At 42.1% G+C, this 19,782-nt stretch overlaps 1 protein-coding gene across 1 annotated transcript in view; it reads right to left on the reverse strand.

Annotated features, from left to right (window-relative positions):
• ADGRA1 (adhesion G protein-coupled receptor A1) overlaps positions 1 to 19,782 on the reverse strand; it is a 336,089-nt gene that overhangs the window by 130,365 nt on the left and 185,942 nt on the right. The gene's annotated exons all lie outside the window — the stretch shown is intronic.

Here is a 19,782-nt window from a genome sequence, read left to right on the forward strand (position 1 = left end):
CTTCAGGACATCTGAAGGCAGCCCCGTTTAGGGAAGTTTTTAATGTTTGATGTTTTATTGTGTTTTTAATATTTTGTGGCTATAATAATAATAATAAATGTGACAGGGTGTCAGGGGATCTCATTGACCCACTGACTTGGCAAGGGACATTGCTTTGGGACCCAGCTGAGAAAAAAAAAATATTTATTTTTTTTGCAAGTATAGTGTGCATTGAAGTTTAAGGATTCCGCTACAGAGCTGCAAATAAAATGTTTTAAGTATGTTTTTAGTGCAATACACAATGAGACACTGCATGGCGATGGCGAGCCTTATGGAAAATTCAATGTATTTTTAAAACCACATTTTAAAAAAGCGTTTTCAGAACTTTTTGTCAATATGGGTGTAGACTCCACCTAAGTGCCATTTCTGCACCACAAGTTGCTTTAAGTCAGTTTTATGCTATTACGTTTGGGGGGGGGGCACTCAAGAGGCAAAGTGAATTTTCGAGAGGATGTGCTTTGCCTCGCATTTTTGAATTCCAAAAGAAAAAGTCACTGAGGGGCACAGATGCACACACCATGACTGCCCTGAAGTTAAATACAAATGCACAGAGAGTATTGGCACTGCAGTCTTCTTTTCAAAGCTGGTTCATCTTTCATAATACGTTGCAGTTGAGAATGCTAAAAAGTGACAGCTTTTTTTATTTTAATGACCCATAGCAAGAGTTAAATGATTGTAAATGCCACTAAAATAAATGGGGCTTTCTCAGGTTGCAGGACTGCAGCCCAAGCTTATATTTCACGTGATACTTGAGCTGAAGCAGCTCTTCAAAATATTTCAAGACGGCAATATAAATTAGGGTAGTTTTCCAGTATTAATCTTTGCATTTCAGCTGACTGGTTTTTGGTGTTTTACTGAATCATCTTGCAATATATCTTACAGTCTAGAGAGAGTCAGGGGTTAACATATCCACAAGCACAACACATACATACTCTACTGCTACAGATTTTAATTTTTAGAGCATGCCCTACCCAAGCAGAAGTTTTATATATTTTCTTCCTGGGAAGTTGTTCTTTGTGACTGCGGTAGACCTTTTTAACACGCTGGTGATCATAAAAAAAGATAGTTGTGGTTGAATCAGAGTAAAGCACGATATTTTGTAATAATAATACATATGTCAAATACAAAATTCATTTGGTCCATTTCTGAGAAAAGAAAGTATGTTTCATTCTAAGCTGAATTTCTCTGTGTGTGCGCACACACACACAAACACACAGTTCCCAAACATTTCATTTTTGAAAATTAAGTGAAGTGGGGGAAATAGGCATCCCCCCCCAATGTTCATCCCCTTCTCATTTAAGGCTATCCTTCCAAGCACATTTACTAGGGAAATCCCTTTGCATTTGAACTTAGTGAGACTTATTCCTGTCTGAGCATGCTTAGTATTGCACTGAATCATGTACAAAGCAAGCACAACAAAAATTGATACAGTTCTGAACCCCTTGTTAAAAAGTTTATTTGGCTATGTCAAAGATCTGCATTAAAAAGAAATAGAGCAACATATGTTTGTTCCTACCTCCCCTAGTTGGTTCAGTTTCATATATACTCGTGTGTGTGTGTGTGTGTGTGTGTGTATACACACACAGTGGGGCAAGGTTTGATCAGTTAATCAGCTAGCAGCTCCTCCACTGCTCAAAAGCCTCTTCCAAACAATTCATCCAAGGGTGGCCCTGGACCAACAGGGAGAGACGTTTTAGGGGAAACACAACAAAGATTTGCTACGGAAGTTGCCTTCTGCTTGTGTAGCCATTGTACACAACCCATTTTGAACTAGAAGCTTTCCCTCTTAGGTAAAAAAAATATTGTATGTGTGCTTCTTCTAATAAGGTATGCACTGTGATGAATTAGTCCGGGCTTGCCCAAAACATTTTGGCACTTGAGGCAAACCACAAAATGGTGCCACCCTCTACTGACCAGGGAAGAAGCGGCAGGTGACATCAGGAGCAAGGAGGGAATAAAAATATACATTGGGAACAAGGGTGGGAAGAGACCAGCAGTGCCAAGAGGCTACAGTACAGGTGGCAGGGGTGGGTTGCTGCGGCTGAGAAGGAAGAAGAACTGGAGTCCAAGGAACATGCCACAGTTGTTGCTGCCACTGTGGCAGTAGTGCATTATGCATTCCTTGGCTCTTCTGCCCTTGTGGACCCTGGAGCCCTTGTGGACCCTGGACCCTAGGCCACCCATGGGATTGGTGAATCTTCAACAACAAAGGAAGCATGCTTTCCCCCCATTGAAATGTATGGAGATTTATTTGATTAATTATCTGGTCAATTAAAACTCTTATGTCAACTAAGCTTTTTAATCACATGACACCCCTAATGTTCAAATTAAGACTAATTTAGATAATATATGCTGTTTTATTTCTTTCCTAGTCTTTTGCTTCTGGCAAAATTATACATTCAGGGTTTTTTTATTAAAAATATTACATTTCTGAAATCATCTCTGTTCTTTATGTTTTCACATTGCGCAGAGTAATGTAGCACGATAACTAAGAATTATGCAACCTTTCTTCTGGTGTGTTTAAGCTCAACAGAAATAACTGGTGCAGCAAGGTGATGGCAGGAGGCTGTGAAATACAGTGCAAAGTGCCAACTTATTTTGCTTACTATAAATACAGCTTGAAGTTTTAACGTGTCCCACAGAATGATCCCTGGTGTCCTTTGTGCTCAAACTGACTGTTTGATAAACCAATGTATGCTCATAGCTGAAATGGCACAAACCAGGCAGTGAACATCACCTACAGGGTTTTTGTCTAACTCAGCAATTCCCGCAACTTGGCAACACGTATAGAAAAAGCTGGGAGCATAAAGAAGAAGTATGTTCAAAGTACAGACTTGTCATTATGTTAATGTGCAAGAGAGGAAGGAAAAACACTGGAGAAGCAAGGAAACAAAACAAAAGACAAACCCCACACAGGTAAGGAAACAAATGAGAAACAAAAATGATGACCCTCAACCTGACTTAATCTCCTGAGTATATGATTACTTGGAAATGTCCATTGCGGGCCTAGGCACATTAAACCTGTGGTCATCGGGGTCGAAGTATGGGAAGAAGTACTAAAGACAGGACAAGCTTCTTGGGATCAAAATAGGCCACAACTTTATTGACTACAGATATCAGGAGGCTTTGGCATAGGCACTGGGTTTGCAGCCTGAATCAACCCACCTGTTTACTAGCTGATAATTCATTCAGACACTCAATATGCCAGCAAGTTTGGAAAACTCAGCAGTGGCCAGAAGATTGGAGAAGATCAGTCTACATCCCAATCCCAAAGAAGGGCAGTGCCAAAGAATGCTCCAACTATCGCACAATTGCACTAATTTCTCATGCTAGCAAGGTTATGCTTAAAATTCTACAAGGAAGGCTTGTGGACCGAGTATGTGGACCGAGAACTCCCAGAAGTGCAAGCTGGATTTAGAAGAGGCAGAGGAACCAGAGACCAAATTGCAAACATGCGCTGGATTATGGAGAAAGCTAGAGAGTTCCAGAAAGACATTTACTTCTGCTTCATTGACTATGCAAAAGCCTTTGACTGTGTCGACCATGGCAAACTCTGGCAAGTTCTTAAAGAAATGGGAGTGCCTGATCACCTCATTTGTCTCCTGAGAAATCTCTATGTGGGACAAGAAACTACAGTTAGAACTGGATATGGAACAACTGACTGGTTCAAAATTGGGAAAGGAGTACGACAAGGCTGCATTTTGTCTCCCTGCTTATTTAACTTATATGCAGAATTCATCATGCGAAAGGCTGGGCTGGATGAATCCCTAGCCGGAATTAAGATTGCCGGAAGAAATATCAACAACCTCAGATATGCAGATGACACAACCTTGATGGCAGAAAGTGAGGAGGAATTAAAGAACCTTTTATTGAGGGTGAAAGAGGAGAGTGCAAAATATGGTCTGAAGCTCAACATCAAAAAAACGAAGATCATGGCTACTGGTCCCATCACCTCCTGGCAAATAGAAGGGGAAGAAATGGAGGCAGTGAGAGATTTTACTTTCTTGGGCTCCATGATCACTGCAGATGGTGACAGCAGCCACGAAATTAAAAGACTCCTGCTTCTTGGGAGAAGGGCAATGACAGGCCTAGACAGCATCTTGAGAAGTAGAGACATCACCTTGCCAACAAAGGTCCGTATAGTTAAAGCTATGGTTTTCCCAGTAGTGATGTATGGAAGTGAGAGCTGGACCATAAAGAAGGCTGATCGCCGAAGAATTGATGCTTTTGAATTATGGTGCTGGAGGAGACTCTTGAGAGTCCCATGGACTGCAAGAAGATCAAACCTCTCCATTCTGAAGGAAATCAGCCCTGAGTGCTCACTGGAAGGACAGATTGTGAAGCTGAGGCTCCAGTACTTTGGCCACCTCATGAGAAGAGAAGACTCCCTGGAGAAGACCCTGATGTTGGGAAAGATGGAGGGCACAAGGAGAAGGGGGCGACAGAGGACGAGATGGTTGGATAGTGTTTTCGAGGTTACCAGCATGAGTCTGACCAAGCTGCGGGGGGCAGTGGAGGACAGGAGTGCCTGGCGTTCTCTGGTCCATGGGGTCACGAAGAGTCGGACACGACTAAACGACTAAACAACAACAACAACAATTCATTCAGGGTCAATCCTGGGTTAAGGATCACCCTAGGACATACATCAAATCTGGGCAATCTCTCCAGAAGCCCACTTAGTGGGGTTCAATATCTCTTTAGCCCCCATCTGGGCATTTGGACAGAAGCCTTCCCCTTGGACCCCTTTACTGGGGTACCCTTAATCCTTGGAGTGAGAAGAAGAAGAAGAGCTTGGATTTGATATCCCGCTTTATCACTACCTGAAGGAGTCTCAAAGCGGCTTTGCCTTCCTCCCCCACAACAAACACTCTGTGAGGTGAGTGGGGCTGAGAGACTTCAAAGAAGTGTAACTGGCCCAAGGTCACCCAGCAGCTGCATGTGGAAGAGCGGAGACGCGAACCCGGGTCCCCAGATTACGAGTCTATCGCTCTTAACCACTACACCACACTGGCTCTGTGAGAAGGAGAGGAGCTCACGAGCTCACCAGAGATTGCCTAATTCATGGACAAGTCCCAGCAGCCCCTGCAGTCAGGGGCGTAGGAAGGTGGAGGCAGTGAGGGAGGACTGCCCCGGGTGCCCTCACTGAGGGGGGTGACATTTGGCGCTCTGCCCGCCCATGACTCCCAAGCCTACCCCGAGCCATCGGGGTAAGGGGGGAAGCTGTGCCTCTTTGCCAGTGGCATTCCCCCATTCCCCCTTCATTTTGACAGCTTGGGGGAGGCTTGGGAGTCGCAGGCAGGCGGTATGCCGAATGTCCGCCATCGGCAGCTCGCTCCACCCCCGTGGCCGGCTTGCTCCGACCCCTTGGGAGCGCGCCTGCCCTGGGCAGCACGGGCATATGCTCTGCTGCTCCCTGCAGTCAGTGGAGATGGTGACATTTGCCAGCTGTACAGGAGCCAGGCGTTCCCCACCCCCTAGCCCGACTCACTTGTGGCTCTTCCAGGCTGCAAACTGCCACTTGCCACAAGATGCCAGCAAGCTGCCTTTCTCAGTTTCTGGCATGAGATTTGAAAAGTTCTTTCAAGGAGGGCACAAATATCTGCCACAAACTCACAGCGTTCACATTTTGTATTGTTGCCAGAAGGCCTTAATGTACCTAAAATATATTTATTATTATTAAGCTGCATTAAAACGGTGCCTCTTCAAAACACTACAGTGATACCTCGGGTTACAGACGCTTCAGGTTACAGACACTTAAGGTTACAGACTCCACTAATCCAGAAATAGTACCTCAGGTTAAGAACTTTGCTTCAGGATGAAAACAGAAATCACGCGGCAGCGGTGCGGCAGCAGCAGGAAGCCCCATTAGCTAAAGTGGTGCTTCAGGTTAAGAACAGTTTCAGGTTAAGAACAGACCTCCGGAACGAATTAAGTTCTTAACCCGAGGTACCACTGTACTTCTATCAAAAACTTCCAATGTAATTAAGGAAAATTTGGTTTTCATTTGAGATACGGTGTCTGCCTGGGCTTTGCCTAGGCAGCACTTTTGTGAGAGAGATATTTCATTGTCTGTGAAGTTATAGTACTTCGTTCTACTTGGGGGAATGCATACATTTCCTAGATAATGCCTTTTCTCACTGCAGTGGCTTGTGGTTGTACATTTTACTATGATCCTAGAGCATAGCTTGTAATGTTTGTTACTGAGAGCATCATAACTCCTCTTTCCTGATCTATCACATATTTGTCAACCATGCTATGTCACTCATTTTATGAGTTCATAAAGATTGTTCAGAAGCTGTTCGCTTTCCCAGTTTTTATACAGAACATGGCTATGTGATAAAGTGAGTAGCACTACACATTTCCCCAGCCTCTTGGCCACTGCACATTCAGGTATACTTCACTTTCAAATGGCACCCCTCTCAGCCCTATTTTCCTCTGTTCTCTCTTCCGAACATCCAACTGTGAGCTGGTGTGCTCAAATAGCTAAGCACCCCAATATTCAGATATCACTTGGACATGATTCTGTGGCTTACAGTTAGGACAGGCATAGGCAAACTTGGACCTCCAGATGTTTTGGGACTACCACTCCCATCATCTCTAGCTAACAGGACCAGTGGTCAGGGATGATGGGAGTTGTAGTCCCAAAACATCTGGAGGGCCCAAGTTTGCCTATGCCTGAGTTAGGATCTTCATGTGCATCCATAAACACCTCAGTTCAGTTTAGCATTTCCTCTCTCCCAAGTCCAGATTCTTTCAAATGAATGGCTCTATTTATCTCACCAGGTATCATTGCTGAGAATCAGCTTTTAGTTGTACTCAGTTTATATATATATTTCACTTTCTTTAGTCAATTCTTTCGGTTTTTCAACCAGGTGATCCAAGTATTCACTGAATAGAGTCAAGGTCAAGCTTATTAGACTCACTTCAGCTCACATCAATTACACCCATCAGTGAAGGTGATGTTAACTATAATTCCAGCTAATTGGGTTTGCTCTATTGAGATGAAGTGCTTAATAAGGCTTAGCATGGGAGAATCAAGTTAACGCCGCCAGTTTCTATTGTATTAATACATTTTGCATTAAAGGAGTCGAAATGGTTGCTAGATGATATGGGATGTTTCTGTACCAACTTTCAGCCCAATCCCCAATTCACACGATCTCAATTTTATTCTCAGCCTCCACTGACCTTCTGGAAGGTGAGCATAATCAGGCTGTTGCTCCTGCTATCTGTTTTAAAAGCACAAGCTGTATTGTTTTATTCTAGGGCCAATCAGTGATGGAGAGGAGCAAGAATAGGGAGGGACAAGGCCCTGCCCCCCACTTATTTCACAGCAGGGATGATGATATCTTGCCATATGACACACTACTTGTCTATTTCATGCATGCAAATAAGTCAGCTTTTCTCAGAGAGAAATCAGCCAGACAAATTCAGCAGAGGAAGAGAAAGGCTGCCTTAGCATGCATGGCTATGGGTTAAGTTACCACTTCAATTTTGAAAATTCCTGAAGTCCCTTTATTATGGCCATCTAAAACTTCACGAAATAGTGAACAAGCTTTTCGAGACTACCCTTAATCTGTCTAGATTAAGTAAAGCAGGGGGTGGGGGTGGAGTAAGACAAAATTGGCTTGGTATTGAAGCTACCCAAGCAATGTCCCCACTGGTGGTTTTCCTAAAGAGCGTTTTTAATTCACAACTGACCACTATGCTACTGGTGGCAATAATGCATTTATCAGCAGTCATTTCTGTATATGCTAGATGTCAGAACTGTTCCTCCTAGAATTTGGTAGGCAATAGTTCTTTCAAGTTGCACACATACAGTTTGGGAATAATTTCTGACAGGTCTCCATGATCACCAAATACTTGTGATGGAATGTGTGGCAGAAAGTGTGGTTCGGTGTATAGTCTAATAAAAGCTCACAGTTACCTGCAGCTGAATGTTTTCATTCCAGGAAATGTACAACACACGCCAAGAGTAATAGCAAAATAGTAGTAAACTTGTATATCTGTCACAGCAGAAACCTGTATTTGTGTAGGTTTTCCTTTGTGAAACCGCTACAGTAACCAAGTGTAACATCAAATAAAGGAGATCACTTTTTGTACCAGAGATTTGAAGTCAGAAAGTCATGGCACCTACTTCAGCTAGGCAGTCTTAGAAACTGCTATTTGCAAACTGTACTTATATAATCCAAACCAGGGAAATCAAGCTTAATTCAGTTAAGAAGCCAAGAAAATAAGCCAAGATCCCATCTTCCTGTCATTACTTTGCTGCATCAAATGTTAGAGTAAACGCATATTTGACTTTTGTTATATGCGCACGCTCTCTCTCTCCCTCTCCCCCCCCCCATGACTGTGTGTCAATTCTTCTTAGGAAATTGTCTTGATGGGGGCTGTGAGCTCATAAAAGTTCTATACACACAAACTGTTTGATTATTATTATACCATTATTATTATTATTATTATTATTATTATTATTATTATTAGAGTTTTCATTCAGTGTTAGTTCCTACAATTTTCTGCCACTACGTGACAAAGTCAGATACAGCTGTTCCCGTTTAATGTTGACATATGTTTAATATGCATGAATAATTATACCTTTTGAGCACAAATGTAGTTCCATTATCACATTTTGTTTAAAATACATGGGGTACCAAGCTTTCCGTCAAGCATTAGATGACAAATTAACATTCAACCCATGTCACCAACAGAGTGTCATTAATTATGCCAAGACAGGCACAACAGATATAACAGGTGTTTCTGGTAAGGTCATATAGAGGGCTTTATATTCAGCTTAAATTGAAGAATTGCCTGTTTAACACGCTGCATGCATCATTTCTGGAAATGCTATGTTATCTTGAAAATGACTAAGGTTCCAAAGCAATAAAACTTTCTTTGTCTGATAGCTGTAAGAACCATGCTAATCTATGAAAACATGTTTAGTAAAACTCAAGAATCCTGTGACAGATTGTTCTTTTCCTCCCGCAGGCATCCCACAGCACACTTCCATTATCCTACTGCACTCTCAACAAAGAGGGACTCTGTGGGTGGATTGAGTAAAGGGCAGGTTCTAATGGGTTCCTGGGAGACTAATGTCTCTGCCCCTGCCATGCAAAAGCAGCAGGCAGCCTTGCTACAAAGGCGATGCAAGAAGCTATAACAACCTGTGAGTAAGGGAATATTATTATTATTATTATTAAGAGGCTATATGACTGCACCTATGAACATTTAATGGGCAAGTATGCACGAGAGAGAGAGAAAGACAACAAATAAAGCAGTGTGAAAATCTCCAGAGGGGTAATAGGGTCATAGTTTCTTGCAGGAAAAAATGCAAAGAGTCGTGTGGCACCTTAAATATTAACACATTTGTTATGACATTCTTAAAGACTAACCAAGGTGCTACAAGACATCTTTGCTGCTTTTGAAAATATGCAGACACTAAGATTTTCTGAACCCTGGGAAGAAGAAAAAGGTCTTTCAGCTAAGAAATCCATTACTCTTCTCTTCTGCCCCTCTTTTCAGCCAACAATCAGCCTTTCCATCATGATACTTAAGATCAATAAAGATTCAAGTCTTGACTATAAAGCTGCTATCTGTGAAACAAATTCAAGGGTAAGCTGAGCTTTGATCTCAGGAGCTCTTCTCTGGATCTCATTATAAAGCCACCTTGTTTGCGCTTTCTTCTAATGACCACTTTTAAGCAGATACAGTGGTACCTCAGGTTAAGTACTTAATTCGTTCTGGAGGTCCATTCTTAACTTGAAACTGTTCTTAACCTGAAGCACCACTTTAGCTAATGGGGCCTCCTGCTGCTGCTGCTGCTGCTGCTGCACGATTTCTGTTCTCATCCTGAAGAAAAGTTCTTAACCCAAGGTACCACTGTATAGATAAATTTGGAGTGTGCAATAAAAGAAGAGCAAAATATAAAGTACTGTATTTTTTTAAAAAAAAAAATCATTATTGTACACTCCAAATTTATCTATACAGTGGTACCTCGGGTTACAGACGCTTCAGGTTACATACACTTCATACGTTGGTCTCCAGCTCCCATCAGCCCAAACAAACAATGGACAGGGGTAATGAGACTTGGAGTCTCATAACACATGCAGGGCACCATGTTTGCTACTCCTGTTTTATTTCATTTGGTTTATTGAGCTGCTTTGATAACAGTTTACCTACCTACAATTGGATCCAGTCTCTCCCATTCATAGAAGAAATAGCGATCCTGCATAAACTCCCAATTAAGAGTTAATTTTAGGTGTAAGCTTCAGGATATTAGTGAAATAGTTAGAGGACACATGCTGTCGTTGCCCATGTGCTTTACTGGTTGTGTTTTGCATGCATAATAGTTTTCTCTAGTACTTTAAATCAAAGGAAATCTGCTCTACTTAAGGAGCAGCAACAGAAAATGAAATGTATTGTCTCTCCTTTCTTGCTCAAATGATAAATATACAGTGGGTAACTCTATATAACCAGCAGTTTTGGTGTGACTGCTTTCAGGTAAATGCAGATTCATGGGGACTCCCATAATTAGGTGAATGATTCTCCATTTGTAGCTATCCTGGAGTGCATTTTGCATTCCTAAAAATGCTACATGTTCACCCCCTAAGTAGGAGTACTACTTCATACTATCAGTACCTTAGAGTACTCTAGAAGGACTCTGAGCATAGTGGTGGCTCCAAACACCCATGTGTCATAGCGTGAACATCACTGGCTGTATCACTAATCTGAAGGTTTCATCCACTTCTTCCATTGCCAGTGAAATGCCCACTTTTATATACCGTATGTGTATGTGTTTGACTATTAAAGGCTAGAAAACAAGAGCTCTTCCTTAAGTAAACCATGCACCAACAAATCCAACTAATGTAAAATCCTGGCTACAATACTTATGAACGATCAGGTTCATACTAATAGCTCAATTAGCCCATTAATAGCTCAATTAGCCCATTTGAAGAGAAACAATCACCCCGTAAATTTGCCCTAAAAATCTCAAGAAATGCATAGATTTCAGAAAGATCAGTTCAGAGTTATCTGCTTATCTGCATTGATCTCTTCATTACACATATACCCCTGCTCTTCTATGAAGAGATCAAATGAGTCTCTATTCCATACAGGTCCCATCTTACAGGTTGGTGGTTTGAATCCCCGCAGCGGGGTGAGCTCCCGTTGCTCGGTCCCTGCTCCTGCCAACCTAGCAGTTCGAAAGCATGTCAAAGTGCAAGTAGATAAATAGGTACCGCTCTGGCAGGAAGGTAAAAGGCGTTTCCATGCACTGCTAGGTTCGCCAGAAGTGACTTAGTCATGCTGGCCACATGACCCGGAAGCTGTACACCGGCTCCCTCGGCCAATAAAGTGAGATGAGCGCCGCAACCCCAGAGTCGGTCACGACTGGACCTAATGGTCAGGGGTCCCTTTACCTTTACTCATCTTACAGGGCAAGATTACTGCTTACCTTCAGCAGTAAAACATACACAGAAGTGTGCGGCTTGCACTCACTGAGCTGCCCAACAAATGGTCCTGTCAGGAGGGGCTGCAGCTCACTAGTACAGTGAAAAGTTCCAGATTCAATCCTTGGCATCTCCAAACAGAGATAGAAAAACCTTGTGTTGGAACGTCTAGATCACCACTGCTGAGACAATGCTGAGCTAATGTCCCAATTCAGTGGAATGTGTGTTTTTTTGTGTTCCAGGTCTTTTGGTTTTGATGGCACCACCTGCTTAGTAGAGCATAGATTGTTTCCAACAACGCACTGGAATGACATAGCCAGATCCAATAAAGATCCAGTCCCAGAAACTGCTGGGTGTACATTGGCTTCAGTGATCAAGGCAATAATCCGTATGTGAGGGGACAGAGACTTTGTGCTGGCCATCAGGCAATGGCTTTTCCCACCTCCCCCCACCTCCCAGCCTTAGGAGCATCCAGAATGGAGCTGCTGCCACAGGCATTATGTGTGTTTTAATGAACTTAATAGAGTAGAAGCTTATAAATTGCTATTTGTTAATGTTGCTAATATTGTTTTATAGATTATGAATGTTGTGAATCCTAACTTTTGTTGTTAATCATGCTGATAATCATGTTGATAATCATGCTGTTTAGTTTGTTTGTTTTAATTGTTTTGTTAATTGTGTTTTATATTGTTTTACTGATAATTTTTAATTGCTTTACTGAAGATTTGGTAATCTATATGATTTTTGTGATTCATGTTGTATTTGTGACGTTCTGTTAGGTTGTTGTTATTGATTGTTTGTAAGCTGCTTTGCGGTTTATTTTAATAAAAAGCAGCACAGAAATATAATTAATCAAAATCAAACCAATATGACGGAATATGTGAAAAACTGATTACCAATAGTAAGTATGCTTACTTTTGTTAATGAGTGATACCTCTTGAGGAAGAAAAAGAAGTTCAGGGGTGGAAGAAGATGAAACTGTTTCACCGTGGTAGGATTAATCTTTGGAGAGAAAATAAAGAATGTGGGAGAGAAGTCTGTGTCTTATCTTTGTGGCAAAACTTTTATCCCCAATAATGGCACTGGGAGTGATTTTACATCATGACGTAATTCCTAGGGGCATCCTGTCCCAGAAACCCAGCAAAGCTATTGAGAGCAGCCAAGTTGCCATATGAAGGAGCAGTACAGCTTTCATTTTTTGTTACAGAACAAATGAAACCCTCAACCATGTAGTATTAAAAGGCAAAACTACCTCCTTGCCACCTCTCCTCCAAATCATGGAATTTGTCCACCTCCTGAGAGCTGCTAACTATCCACTCTTGCCACTTTTCCAGAGGGAAAGTAGTTCTTCAAAAGTTGGGAAGGAGATATTTGGTTCAGTTTTAAAGGAAACAAGAGCACTTAATGGAGTTTCTCATAGGACTACCACCATGACTGTAGCTGCAGAGATATACAGAACTTACTGTCATAATATCATACTAGTTTTATTGGTGTGACATCACATTACACGAATTTAATGTTCCAATGTAGACAAGGAAGGGGATGTAGCTTGCAGGTAGAACATCTGCTTTGCATGCAGAAGGTTCAATTCTCAGCATCTTCAATTAGGGCTAGGAAAGAGATTCCTGCCTGAAACCTTGGAGACCTCCTCCTAGCTCAGTATAAGACAAATTCCTCTGTTCCTACAATTACATTCTTAACAAAGGTTAAGGACAACTATTACATTGCCAAAACTGCAATCAACACTGCCTGAAAAACTGTTTAATGCTTACTTTGGAGATTTCCTGAAGGATTACTCTTTTGATCTTTTAAATAATTGAGTTTATAATGATTTTCCTTTGGTGCTACTATAACACGTTTCAAGTCAATTGATTGAATAAGTTTTGTATTTTACTCCAGCATCTTTGATTTACACAGGCTAGTGAATGGATTTTAAACAAAGACATTACTCATTTTTCATACTTCTCAAAAAGAGTTAATTGCACAAAACCTTACCTATTGCACTTGTCACTTGGGCTCAAAATGTCACCTTTTGTTTGACACCACAAAATAGGATACAATTTAAAACTGATGCTTCAGTGACAACTAAATTGATTGATTTTACCAACCAAATTACAGCTTCAATTTTAAAAAAATCTGCTAGCCTAACATTAATATATGTATTAATATACGACACTGCTATCTGTACAAATGCTTCTGTCTTGTTTTCACTTTTACACAATGCTCCAGCAACTTACTCTTACTGGTCCCAAATATTTTATTGGAACTACTTTCAAAGAACCAGACAGTCTTTCTATTATAATTATTTAAGAACAACAATAATGGTAGCAATAGTTTTTACTTCTCCTAGCCCAGTCCAAAATGAGCCCAAGGAGCTTTATTAAAATAAAATGCAATGAATACAGACATTGGACAGACTTGTTCAGGGACTAATGTATGTAATGAGAGTTCCAAGGACCAAGACTTCCTGCAGTTTATGCTCTGTTCTGTGGTTCTATTAGGACATAGCATTACTACACCCACACAGTGTTATCAGGCTCTTGAGGAATGCTTGATGAATAATGGTAATTTGTAATACAGGAATGCGTGAGGAATATGGTGTTTGTAAACTCCAATGCAAACGGACCTGATCTACATCTCATAGTTTAATGTGCAGACTGAAACTTAGTTATCTACTGGCATTCACATTTCTGATGAAGTCCTTGGTTCAGAAAATACCTAAAATACTATTTTGAAATCAAATACATACTGAAATGAAAAAGACTTGTGATTTTGTTTAAAGTCAGATAAATATGAAAACAGAACAGAAAAGACTAATGGGTAAACAAAGGGAAAGCATTCACAGATTCTCTCACCTTGTGAGAGGGCAACTTCTAAGTCACTGCCAAATTAAAATTATTACTCTCATTGGCCATTTTCAGGATTGCCCAACAACTGCAGAAAATGAATGCTTGAGACTATGGTTTTCATCAACACCATTGGCAATGGAAGCAAAGGTTCGTTGAAGAACTTTCCTAATAAAATGAAGCTGAAGGGTGTTGTCAGTACAAAAGAATTCTGGAATATTATATGAGGGCGGGGGGGGGGGAGCAGATGTTTGCAAAACATGACTATGTGCCCACACCATGAAATTCAATACAGCAACATAGAAGGTTATGCACTTTTGTGGTAATGAAATTGTACTTGTAAGTAAGGCAAACGATAAGTAAATTCATCTGGGTTCTATATTAGTTAATTACATTACTAGTAAATCAGAATGTCTGAGAGATGTCTTGCTTCAAATATTTCAGATGTTCATAAAGTATTTTACATCTTTCCTCCAGTTCACCTCTAGAAGACAGGAGTGAGGTTGAGCTGGTGTTTGACCTTCATGCAGAGATTTTAGAGCTTTATAGAATTATGTACTGTGTGGAGAAAGAGACTTTTCTGCCTTCTCATAATACTGGAGCTTAGACATCTCCATCAATAAAATTGCAAAATGTATTGAAGCTGTGAATCATTGTTTTACCAATGACATTTACCAATGACATGACATTTATGTGCCGCATCTTGCCTGGTAAGCACTGGCGGTTGCTACCCATTGAGAATGGTAGGGTGGAAGCTGGAAAGGCTCCTACCAGGGAGCCAGTGGCTGAGGGGGCCTGAGAGACTGTCCTGTATAAAGATCTTACCAAAGGAAGGCTACACAAGCAGGTATTTAAAATTGGGTAAACTGTCCATTAAGGTGGGCAACCAAAGATGCTTTGGGGTACAGAGGCAGATTTTATCCAGTAGCTGGGTTGGGTTGTGGGAAGTTTAGGCTGGGGTGGAAATTTAGAGAACTTCAGAAACTGTCAGCCAGCACATTTAAACCCCCAATTATAAGTACTGTATCTCTATTCTCTTGTGTACTTAGTGTTCCTTTCATAAACCAAAAGTTAATGCACTCTCTAGTATTGGGTGTTCATCTTATATCTAAGCCTACTATAGGAAAGCTGGGAAATTTTCAAAGAATTGTTAACAGCACAAAATTAAAGAAGCAAGGATACCTTAATCTGTGTTTTTATACAAGTGAGGCAGACAGGCCACATAAATGTTGTTGTTGCTTAGTCATTTAGTCGTGTCCGACTCTTTGTGACCCCATGGACCAGAGCATGCTAGGCACTCCTGTCTTCCACTGCCTCCCACAGTTTGGTCAAACTCATGCTGGTAGCTTCGAGAACACTGTCCAACCATCTCGTCCTCTGTCATCTCCTTCTCCTTGTGCCCTCAATCTTTCCCAACATCAGGGTCTTTTCCAGGGAGTCTTCTCTTCTCATGAGGTGGCCAAAGTATTGGAACCTCAGCTTCAGGATCTGTCCTTCCAGTGAGCATTCAGGGTTGATTTCCTTAAGAATGGATAGGTTTGATCTTCTTGCAATCCATGGGACTCTCAAGAGTCTCCTCCAGCACCATAATTCAAAAGCATCAATTCTTCAGGGGATCAGCCTTCTTTATGGTCCAGCTCTCACTTCCATGCATCACTACTGAGAAAACCATAGCTTTAACTATACAGACCTTTGTTAGCAAGGTGATGTCTCTGCTTTCTAAGATGTTGTCTGGGTTAAAGTTATTAATTGCACAACAATGTAAGTGTGTGTGTGTGTAGTATAAAATCTGAGAATTTTCAAACAACATTATTAGTTTACTTGGTAATATTTCAATGTTATACCATTACCTATTTCACAGTAACGTAACTTAAGCAAAAGGAAAGGGAAGCTTGTCAGCACTCATCTGAATATAGATATATAACAAAGTTATTTCTAGCATCACTTGGAATAATGTTACTATAATTTAATGTATAATCTTACTGAAGCTGTGTTTTCAGTGAGGGGAAATAATTTGGTGCCTATCTAGAAACCGAATTTAAATTATGGAATTAATTCAGGCCTTGAAGCTGAAGTTAGTATGCTCTCATGTATAGTTGAGGCACATATTAAAACATAGCACTCATTTATAACCACATGAGCAGCAATACCTTGAATATCTACTATTGGCCACACATGATTACAGCAATATTTTTGGCATCCATCTGTCTCAAGAGACAGTGGAGTGTGCCTCCATGGGTGAAGTCAAACCACCGTGTTAGCAGTACTGAAGGGACCTTTCTGGGGTGTAAGCCTGGGCAATGTGTATAGAGGATGACAGGACCCCCTCTTGGCCTCGCTGATGTGGTCCAAAGGAAAGCAGAGCAATACCCTTGGCACCAGCTTGGCTGCAGGAGTTGCTGGAAGGAGCTATACAAGGCACCATCTAAATGTCTTAGGGACTCCACTCCAGATTTGTGTAGGGTTTACTCCCTAGCCTTTTCTTGTGGAGGGTTTACTCCTTAGCAAATTCCTGGGTTCTGATAAGAAGTGTTAGCAGCTTCCATAATCTTTTGACACAACATTAGATTCCAACTGAGATATGTGTGTCCCCTCTTTCACCTTGTGAAGGATTTGCAACATTCTATTACTTGTTCGCACTTGGTAAAAAACAAACACACAAACAAACAAAACTAATGTAAAAGCCTGTTGAGAATTGGCTTTCACATGGAGATAAGTAACAGCCTTTTCACACCTTTAGTACAAAATCAATAAGGGATCATATACAGCCAAAGTAAGTAAACATATTTTTTCACTTTCTCTATCTGTGTTGTTGTTGTTGAACAAAAAGGGGGGGGGGGAGACTGGAGAATCATTATAGTGATATTTACCAACACTTTCAGTAAATTCAGTATAGGCAAATAAAGACTCTCCTCCCTGGAAGAGAGGGGAGTGGTTGTGGGCGGGAGCCCGAGCTCCACCCCTAGCAGGGGGCATTAGCCCCCTGCCTTCCCACTCACCTGGCTGGCGCCCACGCCCATCGGCAGGCACCCAACCAGGTGCCTCCGAGGGGGCGTTTACAGCAGCCTAAATGCTGCAGCGCCAGCCCCTCCTCGGCCTCACTCTCCGTCGTCCCATCGCGAGTCACCCACCCTCCACTCCCTTTGAGCTCAGGGTCTTAGTTTTTCCTTTGCCTTGCTATGGACCTTAGGTTGGTCGCCCTGGTTGTCTGGGGGGCCTGGTAGGAATTTTTCCATTTGGCATTTGGCTTTTTGGCTTTTTCGCCTACCTCGTAGCAATCGTCACAACTTTTGTGGTATTGGTGGGTAGGTTAGGCATTGGAATAATGTGTTGTGGTGTGTCAAAGGGCTAGGTGTGGCCATCGTCTATGCCTTCAATTTTTGGGTATTCCGTTAAAGGAATCCAGCGGTCATGTATTCTGTCCGATGCCTGCGTGGCGGGGGGGGGGCATGGCACGACCCTCGGTGACATCAGGGGAGAGCCTGTAGTTGGATTAGCATCAACAGGCTCCACCTACTGGTGAATAAACCCTCCATGTTTTAGACATCCAATGCCTAAACCAATACCTTTTCACTGCTGTAATCAATAAAGTTGTGGCCTTTTCTTGCCCATTAACCTTATATTACGTGTCCTTGTGTATTCATTCCACATTGCGGGGATCGGGTCCTCGAACCACAATTTTTGCTAAAAACAAAACAAATATAAAACAAATCACACAATCATTTCCCCCTTTAAACTCCAGATTTCCAGAAGTCCATTGTGTTTACTTCTGGGAGTAAAATATATTTCTTTCAAAGCAAGACAAACAATAGTAAAAGGAATTGTCAAGGGCCTTGTAGACTATCAGCCTTGAGAATACAGGAGTTCAGCTTTCAGAAGAGTAACAAAACCCTGTTTTAGAGTATGTGGGAAATGGGTTTTGCTAGAGTTTGTTAGACACAAGAATGGTATAATTTTTGTTTTTCTGCTTTGTCCAATAACTTGTCAGCAAGGTGCATTGGTTAGGCTTCACACTTTGACATAGCAGCAATGTTGCTAAAATCAATACAAAATGTAATGCCCTTGTCAGGTTTTGACATAAGAAGAATGGAACTACGACTGTCATGCTTTAAATGAAGCAGTGTCTCTACCTGAAAATTTGCTGCCTGGATGCGAATATTCTTTATACACTGTAATTTCCATGCAAAACACCAGTTATTTAAAAACAAAAGTATGACCTTGTATGTATCTTCAACACAGCACCTTAATAGTAGAAGTGTAATTAGTGCCAAATGAAAGACAGAAATGCAGCTTTAAACGCTTTTCTGTCAGTCTTCCCCCCACAAACCTTTGATTGATGGACATGCAGGAAGGTGGATTTAAATCTTGTTTCAACCTTCCTGGCTTTTTTTTTTTGCCATCTGTGAACAGATATGATATATCTGAAAGGCATTTTTAGTCACCCCCTATTCCCTGCTTCACCGTGGAGCACACAATTCGAAATGGCATATCATTCGCTCATCCATTTGAATCATTCAGCACCGCTTTATGGCGTAGAAATGTGTCTTTGGTCACTGTTACCCGATTGTTCCTCCTTTTCCATGAGCACCAAAGGACCATTTCCTACTCTCGTCTTCCTCTGTGGTCTCCAGAGGAACTGGCCTCTGGCCCTAGGGCACTATGGGCAAGAGTGGCTGGCACAGTGGGATGAGGGCAATGGATCCCTCCTCCTGACAGCTGTGTTGCGGTCATGTACCAGAACACTGTTGGGGTAGTAGTGATGTTTGGGCTCCACAGGCACACCAGCACAGCCACTCCAGTGTCCCTCTGCAGCCCTGCCATGCTGCAATGCAGGAGAGCAGATCTGCACCCGTGCTCCATAACACAAGCCAGTCCAGAGTATGGGTGAGCATCCAGGGTCAGCAAGCAGGGCAGTGGCTTTCCACACTTTGCTGACAGGAGTATAACATATAATGGAGCGCGGAAGCATAACCTGAGAATTGTGGTGGCAAGGTGCATTAATTGAAGGAGGGAAACATTCCAGATGCACATGTGATTTTGGCCTCGCACCTATGCAGAGTGAAGTACAGTGGTACCTCGGGTTACATACTGTCAGGGACTCAGCGGGAGCGCAGGGAGGAGAGGAGATGGAAAGCGAGGGGGAGCAATCCGAGGGCAGCGTAGGAGAATATGACAGCAGCCCGATAGATTCCATGAGCCTCTCCAGCGAATCGGAAGATTCACAGAAGGGGGCGCCGATGGGCAGGGCAAGGGGCGACCCAAGGGGGACACCCCAGAAGCAAGGGGCCAGCGGGGACTCCCAGAGCAGCAGTTGCAAATCAGGACCAGCTTCCCCACCAGAGCGTAGTGGGGGGGAGGAGTCCCAGGTGTCAGAGCCCACATATGCACCACCAGCGAGAGAAGATGAGTCAGGGTGGACCACGCCTCCATCGGAGAGCGAGTTAACGGTTAAGAGG

Source organism: Podarcis cretensis (genome assembly GCF_951804945.1).
Source record: "Podarcis cretensis genome assembly, chromosome: 5".
Taxonomy (NCBI): domain Eukaryota; kingdom Metazoa; phylum Chordata; class Lepidosauria; order Squamata; family Lacertidae; genus Podarcis; species Podarcis cretensis.